Here is an 8,756-nt window from a genome sequence, read left to right as displayed (position 1 = left end):
TTGAGATCTAACAATTACTTTTCGAGTTATATCTAATAATGCGTTTTTACTTGACGCTTTTTTCGTCGACCTACGTTGTATTATACCGCATAACTTTCTACTGGATGTACCGATTTTAATAATTCTTTTTTTGTTGGAAAGGGGATATCCCTAGTTTGGTACCATGGTAAGGAAACCAGGATCTGATGATGGGATCCTAGAGAAATCGAGGAGAAACTCTTGAAAATCCACAATAACTTTTTACTGGGTGTACCGATTTGAATAATTTTTAATTTTATCGAAAGCGGATGTTTATCATGTGCTCACATTTAAATTTTATCGAGATCTAATAACTACTTTTTGAGTAATCTTTGATAACGCGTAGTTACTTGACTCGTCGATGTAATTGAAGTCGGTTTTTTTTCGTTTGCGAGCAAACACAATTATTGGAAGTCTGTTTGAAAAGTATTGATAAAATTATTGAGAACACATTTTATTTAAAATGTAACTATTTGTAGACTATAAAAGATATTAAATATACTCATGCATTGATATTAATATAATGGTTAATGTATTATAATATTTTATTATAATAATAATTAGATAAATTACATTAAACTAAAAAAAAACCTTAAGTATATATATATATATATATATATATATATATATATATATATATATATATATATATACATAATATAATAACTAAAAAATATTATTAAGAGGAAAGGGTACCGGCTCTTTCTCCATACAAACGTAGTCGACTGTTTTCTCCCTGGATAATGACACTAGATCAAATATTTTTGTGACATAGAACTCTTTGCTGCCATGACCATGCCCCTATGTTTTGATTTTTTTCATATTCTTATTATCTTAGGAATTAGGAGACTTCAAAAACTCGAAATATTGCATATTTTTTTGTACATTTTCAAACACTCATTAAAAAAAATATATGCATATTTTCAAAAAAATGAGAACATAGGGGCATAGCCGAAGTCTTCTTTTATTTTCTAAAAAAAAATTAAAGAAAAATTGCCATGTGCTGAGGAGAAAACAGTCGACTACGAAACACTGTTTTGGTCAAAAATTATCTACCTAAAACGGTCTGAGCTGCAGTTGTCCCTTTCTTGCTTTTTGGGGGATAGGTCTGGGGGAGGGAAGGGTCAAAGCAATACGTATATACGCCAGCGAAGTGATGCCTCATAGTCGATAATTATATCGATACACTAGTGATGTAATTTTTAGTCGATATTTTCTAAAATTCGTATTAACAAAATTAAATCATTTCTCTTTTCATAACTACAATAGAACCGTATTTGTATATGCGTTTTTTATTGTAACACTGTGCAAGCCTGGGCTAACGAAGGGTTTCGCTAACAAATAACAATGATAATTATGGTAAATAACTGTGTTGTTTGTTTTTGGTATCAAATTAAAGGGCTTAATACAAGGATTTCAAAAAAGTATATTATGATTATTATTACCGTAATACTAATAAAAAATACGATAAGAAAGTTTAAAAAATTAGGACTCTGCTCTTTCCCATGCCTATGCCAAGCAAGCTGCGATCCGCGCTTCTTCCTCGCCTCCTAGGCGAAAAACAACTTCGGGGTTTACTCTTTCCAATATATATTTTTTATCAATTTCGGAATACTCTGTAAAAAGTTATGCATGGTCAAACATAATTAAATATAGGTAGGTGGCGACTTTAGAACCTCCTCTGTTTTCTTTCATCGGTAAAAAATTGATTAGTTGTTTTCTTGACATTACTGAGGAGCAGATTATTAAATTTGGTCGAATCTATGTACCTATGCGATTCGTATTTGGACTTCGCAAATAGAATCATATTTCTGAACTGCGTAAAAAACTCAAGTGGCACCACTGGCGTAGCATTCCTTGAAACCCCGGGAACCTTAGGGCCCTGTATCAAAATTAGTGGGGGGGGGGCAGGCAAATGATGGGTAAAGATTTCTCACAAAAAATGCTTGCATTGAATTAAAATAAATATTTATTGATTATAAGTTATTACTTCCTCCTAAAATAGACAATAGTGAGTGTAGTCTGCTGTACTTGTTCCTGTTCCATCGAAGTCCTTAGGTAATTTTTTATCAGTTTTAGTTTTGAAAAACATCAAGTTAAACCACCGGAAAACTGGATGTAAGGCTATTTTTTATCTTTTATCAGCAATAATTCCATGAGTTTCTCAATGGAATGAATGTTTTAAATTTCAGATTTTAAGCTAATTTAAAGAGCTTGTAGTTCCAAGCTGGAGAGTTATCAGCCTTGACCTGCAACAATAGATGCGGGGGATCGCTCGCTTCAGCCTGTAAGGCTAATACTATTAGTGAATTCCTATGAATCTCCCGCATCTATATGCGGGGGATTCACAGGCGCATAGCCTGAAGAAGAGATTCAACGCTGCCTCCAGGTCTTACAGGTAGTAAATCGCTAGGGCAAAGTTCAAACACTAGTAGAATTGGCGAGTAACTTTTGGGCTTTCCAAACGGAACCCGTGACTTTTGTCTCTTACAAAAGCTGTCGAAGGTAACTATTTTTAGTCTACACTTCCATCATTGCGCAAACCTGAAGGCTCTCTGGCACATTATGCGAAAAAGTAAGCGAAAATTCTTTGCACTCTTCTCGCGTCGAATTCAACTCTTGACGATGAGGGGAAAGCACCATCGAGCATTCCACGGTGCGAGCACGCGATGCGTAATGTGCACTATGAGCAGTGCCGTTTGTCGTGTTCTGCATTCTTTCGACGTAAAGAAGTCTAGTGGTACTAATTGTATCCACCAGTGGTTAACAACCAATTTTCGAGCTTCGTGCGCATTCTTTCCGCGTACATTCAAACTGTGGAATGACCTTGCTAAAATTTGGGGGTTTTCAAGCGAGTTCGAGTGACTACATCTTTTTCTAAAGGCCATGGGCGACGGTAGCCGTTATATATCACATTGCTTCGTCTGCTTGTGTGCCCCATTCTTATATAAAAAACAATAATTCATTGTTCATAATGATTAACTGAATTCCGAAATAAACGATACAAAATGTTATCAACTATTGGGCGCACGCTTAACTCGGAGAAAAGGGGATTGCTTTTCAGACTTCAGTCATTTCTGAAGTGAAAATTCTATAGGTATGTATGACATTTTTTTTAATCTTTTTTCCAGGAAGCACAAGATTAAGTGACATTGTGGATAACATTTTACTAATTTTTGCTTACACACCTTAGGGGCCCTGTAGATAGGGGGCCCCGTATCATTGATACGGCTGATACGGCAGTAGTTACGCCCTGAGCGGCACCCAATTCCCTTCTGCAGGAATACGCATATTCTCAACTTACTTTACTCTATTCTTTTTAACCCTGTTGTACCTGCTTATCGAAAGCGACGATTTGAATTTCTTAATGATCCCCATGAACGCAGTCTTCGTTATGAGGAAAGCTTACTTCTTGAATTTCCCTCTCACTCCTCTTTCTTTTATGCTAAATCTTTCACTGTTCAAGCTTCTCGACTTAGGAATTCTATAGACGTGTAAAATTGGTTTCTATTTTTTTACCGGCTTCTAAAAAAGGAGGAAGTTCTCAATTCAACTGATTTTTTTAATGTATATTACTTCAGAACTTTTGACTGAGTGGACCGATTTCAATAAAAAAAATTTCATCGAAAGGTGGTGTGTGTCATTTGGTCCCACTTAAATTTATTTGAGATCTAACAACAACTTTTCGTGTTATATCTAATAATACGTTTTTACTTGACTATTTTTTTGTCGACCTACGTTGTATTATACCGCATAACTTTTTACTGGGTGTACCGATTTTGATGATTTTTAATTTAATCGAAAGTTCGTGTTTATCGTGTTTAATTTCATCGACATTTGATAACAACTTTTTGAGTTATCTTTAAAAACGCGTATTTACTTGACTATATTTTCGTCTACCTTTTTCGTATTTACATGTCGATGTAATTGAAGTCGGTTTTTTTTTTTCGTTTGCGAGCAAGTCGAAATCGGTCCACCCAGTCAAAAGTTCTGAAGTAACATATATATAAAAAAAATACAGTTGAATTAAGAACCTCCTCCTTTTTTGGAAGTCGGTTAAAAATCAATCTGATACGTATTATTATTTTCTGTCGGTGTACAATAAAGTGTATTGTTATGTTATGTCATGTTAATCAACCACTCTTTAAAAAAATTGAATCGATTACGTAATTTGCCTAACTAAAAAAACAAATAAAATAATAATTGCAAAAGCCGCCTTCATGATTTTTGTAAGTGTACAGTATATAATGTGTGAAATCGTTGTGATTTATTAAGCTATCTTTGTGTAATTATTGAATTTTTATCTTGTTCCAGCCTATTCAGTTGACTTTATAATACCTAGTTGTTCTTCACGCAGGCGGCTTTTCTTGTTTTTTTTTTTTTAATTATAATATTATTTTTAAGCATTGTTATATCGCCGCAATTATATGTTAATTAATACATATAACCTATAGGTATCTATGTATTAATAACTGCAACAAACATGAGACATTACAAATGATATAGGTACTAAGACAAACGTTTTATACTATGTATGTACTACATTACATATATATACTATACTTACACTTATACTATATACTACATGTATACACTATAATTATGTATGTATCTCAATACCCATTCTTACACACACCTCAACCATGTAATTACATACCTAATTCATAAATAAAGTACCTAAGTATTTCGATAATTACCCACAAAAATATAGTAATGTATCAAGTCACAAAGAGTATCCAAATCAAAATAATAAATCATAATAATAAGTAGTTTACGAAATCCAATAATAGTAAGCCGAGTCACAGCAATACGATGCAGAACAAATTCAATAAAACAAGCCAAATTCAGAAAAATAGCACTATGCGCTATATGTATTCGTAGTCAATCACAAACGAAAGATGCGAATTCTAAAATATCGTCAACAATTAATAGCTGAATAGCTGGCGCACGCACACTAACAAGACGACAGTCACACATAGAAAAAACGGAGCGGAGATGGCGCGGGGCGCGGTAGCGGCATGCAGCGCGACAGAAACATTTTATTCAAATACCTATTTTTGAAAAGTCTCTCCGGTACCCTTTCCTCTTAAAAGGAGTCCCTTTAGGCAAGGTTCCGAAGATACTGGCAGCCTTTCCCCTTTGAATAGCTAAACTAATTCTTTGTCCGAAGTAGCTGCCAGCTCTTCGGTCTCCTGTGACGTCGAATAACCTTTTTGCTATTTCCTTAAAAAGTGTTATAGCACTAGGACCCCACGGACCAAGGGTCTCGACACCGAATGGGACAAAAATCATATTCGGAGCCTAGACCCCTGTATTTGTCTGCTTTTGTTTTTTCAGCCGCTTCACAAGCCGCACCGTAATATAATGATTTGTTTTATTTATTTACGTAAACATATTCGTCCATTTTTTTGTGATAAATTCTTGTAAAGAAAATGTCAAATATTTTTTACACGTATTGTAAATTATTATCTTTAATTGTACTGGTGTTTTGTACTCATAAGATTTTCTGTCTAAATACAGATTTTTTATGTGAAATATGATATTTTTTATTGATTTCCAATAATTCCTTCATTGTCTGTCGAGTGTTAAAAAAATATGTAATCTAATATATAAAATTCTCGTGTCATGGTGTTAAACATTGAACTCCTCCGAAACGGCTCGACCGATTTTAATAAAATTTTGTGGGCATATCGAGTAGGTCTGAGAATCGGCCAACATCTATTTTTCATACCCCTAAGTTATAAGGGGGGAGGGGATTAAGCGGGTTAATAACATATGTGGCAAAGAAACGTTTGCGGGGTCAGCTAGTAAATATATGAAAATGTAATTTAATTAAAAGAGCATAGAACAAGAGAATATTAATTATTTCTTAACGCAATGAATTAAATCACAGAGAAGTTAATATTTATTTAAAAAAAAAATAGCGATCAGATTGGATTGGAGAACAAAATTAAATTAGACTAATGTAGAAAGTAATACAAGGAAACACAATTTTAAGCTTAATACAAATTTGAATGAACAAACAACTTTATCTTCCTTTTATGGATTAAACGAATGAGTTCAACACTACCCGAAATTATTTTAAATCTACACTATGGACCGAAATACATTTTTGACGAATCTATTTTAACCTATCATTCATTCTTTCATTCATCTATTAATCTAATTTAAACTACACTGAGGGTTCGAATTATTTCTGTCACGTGGGTGGAGGTTAACTGTGCTCACTTATCATAGCGGGTCTCCGTGACACGTGGCTCGCAGAAACTCCCTGGATGATCTCCCGCCAATTTCTCGAGTTCAGTAGTCCAAACTCCACGACTCCATCTCCATCACGAGGTCAGCCGAGGTTAAAAAAATTGTGCTCGGCCAGAGGGAAGAATCCCGATGCTGAACCGAAGAGGTTGAGCAGTTCTTTATCGTAGATGTTGGGAAAATCTTGCCACGTGGTATCACCGGCAACGACGGCACCGCACATGTCCGCCACGCCAAGGACCCTGGAAGGTCACACCAGGAAGTGAGCCCTCCAGTAGTCAAACCCCAACGTCTCTGGGTTAACACGGAAATGGCCCACAAAGACAAGCACATTCTAACATTTTAAAATAATTTAATTTAATAAAACAATAAACTTTAGGGCAAATAAAATTAATCTAACACACACAATCTACACACATATTCGCAATTAAAACAAAAGTAAGTTATACACACAACTCACCCAACAAAACCACACCCTGAACCTGACCGAGGCTGAAGACAAAGGAAAAGGAAGGAGCCGCACAGCACCAGCGCTTATATAGTGCTAAGCCTAATCTACACTGCGAACCCCACCAACGACTGCTTACGCAGCCCTACGTCACACGAAACACGCTAATAGCGAAATGCCTAGCAATGAAGAATAATAATTCGACAAAACGAAATATTTGTTAAGAGAATGAACGAAGAATGAAAATATACGTTACATGTCTATAATTACAGTGCAGTTGTAATAAATTAATATCCTACTAATATTATAAATGCAAATTTGTGAGGAATGATGATGAGATGTTTGCAATTATTTCACGCAAAAACTACTGAACAGATTGTAATGAAACTTGATACTTAGATAGCTGGAGATCCAGAACAAACTTAAGAGTACTATTTATACCGACATTACCGCGAAATCGAAAATTACGCGAGTGAAACCGCGAGACGCAGCTAGTTCTTAATATTTATAAAAAATACAACATTTAGAAAGATTATGACAAAGGTAAAAAAATTGCTTTTGAGTTTTGTTACTGATTAAGACTGGAGGAAGTAATTAAATTGATACTAAAACGATAAAAGTAAATGAACAAATATTTTACCAATTTGAATTATCTCTATTTAATATATTTGAATTTTGAATTTCAGAATTATAAGAATTCTGTTGCAGTTAAAATTTTTGGACAAAAGCATAGGTGCATGGTGCCAACATGGTGCTTTTACTAAAAACTTACATTAAAATCATTAATGATCATGGATCTCAATAATAATCTATTCTGATACTATAAAGAGAGCTGTCCTTCGCTTCGTTTGCAGGGGCTAGTCAGTGGCATAGCGAGCTTGACTCGCGCCCCGAGCACAATACGTTTTTGCCCCCCCCTCCCCTCGAAAACCATATTAAAGGGGCCTACTCAAAGCACTGTCTGCAGGGCCCTGCTTGCAGTGCCACTGCCGATCGTATTGTATGTATGCATGCAGGGCCGATATTTTAATTGTTCACCCTGTCGCAGGGCCGCAGTGTCGTTCTGCCAGCCCGACACACGATCTCCCCACTCCGTAAACTGCAATCAGGGACATGTGTAGCTCGGTCGGGCCGATTTAGACCACCATTTTGTTTACGTCGGTACATTGCGACGTTTGTCTACTCACTACTCCATTTGACCTGGGGTTTGTCTTGTCAGTGGTTGTCATTTAGCAATTAATCAGTTAGGTAGTTGGTTTGGTTTTATTATATTATTTGTTTGGCTCTGTTTTCTTCAAGAAAAATGAGCCAGGGAGAAAAAGACGTGTGGAGGGACGTAATCTAATTGTATAGGGATTTGCCATGTCTTTGGAAAACTAACCGCGATCATTATCATAACAAAGATATGCGGTCGCAGGCTATGTCGCTTTTACATGAAAAATATAAAACTTTTTTACACCAGTGCTTCCTTTTTTCTTTTGAACGCTACAAGTACTCAATACAGTCAAACCCAATGCTATTTTTTGGTGTTTGAATAATGTAGGAGCCATTTATAAAAACTGACGAATTTAGGCAAGGACAAAGAGAACACAAGTGAACACGACAACGTATACCGCGTAAATGATTTGCAGTGCTTTGTGGAGCAACATCCTCTGCGGCAGTAAAGGGGCCTACTCAAAGCACTGCCTGCAGGGCCCTGCTTGCAGTGCCACTGCCGATCGTATTGTATGTATGCATGCAGGGCCGATATTTTAATTGTTCACCCTGTCGCAGGGCCGCAGTGTCGTTCTGCCAGCCCGACACACGATCTCCCCACTCCGTAAACTGCAATCAGGGACGTGTGTAGCTCGGTCGGGCCGATTTAGACCACCATTTTGTTTACGTCGGTACATTGCGACGTTTGTCTACTCTATTTGACCTGGGGTTTGTCTTGTCAGTGGTTGTCATTTAGCAATTAATCAGTTAGTTGGTGGTTAGTTGGTTTGGTTTTATTATATTACTAGCTGACCCGGCGAACTTCGTATCGCCTAACACA

The 8,756-nt window shown here is 36.1% G+C and overlaps 1 long non-coding RNA gene across 1 annotated transcript; it reads right to left on the bottom strand.

Moving 5' to 3' along the window:
- Positions 1 to 5,863: 5,863 nt before the first annotated feature.
- Positions 5,864 to 6,880, bottom strand: LOC123663606. The gene is made up of 2 exons (XR_006744687.1): positions 6,734 to 6,880; positions 5,864 to 6,515 (listed from the first exon to the last, which is right to left on the bottom strand). It is a non-coding gene; the product is annotated as an uncharacterized LOC123663606 (long non-coding RNA).
- Between the last annotated feature and the right edge of the window lie 1,876 nt (positions 6,881 to 8,756).

Source organism: Melitaea cinxia, chromosome 2 (genome assembly GCF_905220565.1).
Source record: "Melitaea cinxia chromosome 2, ilMelCinx1.1, whole genome shotgun sequence".
In the NCBI taxonomy this organism is placed as follows: domain Eukaryota; kingdom Metazoa; phylum Arthropoda; class Insecta; order Lepidoptera; family Nymphalidae; genus Melitaea; species Melitaea cinxia.
Note: the sequence above shows the minus strand (reverse complement) of the source record. Positions and strands in the feature narration are given on the sequence as shown.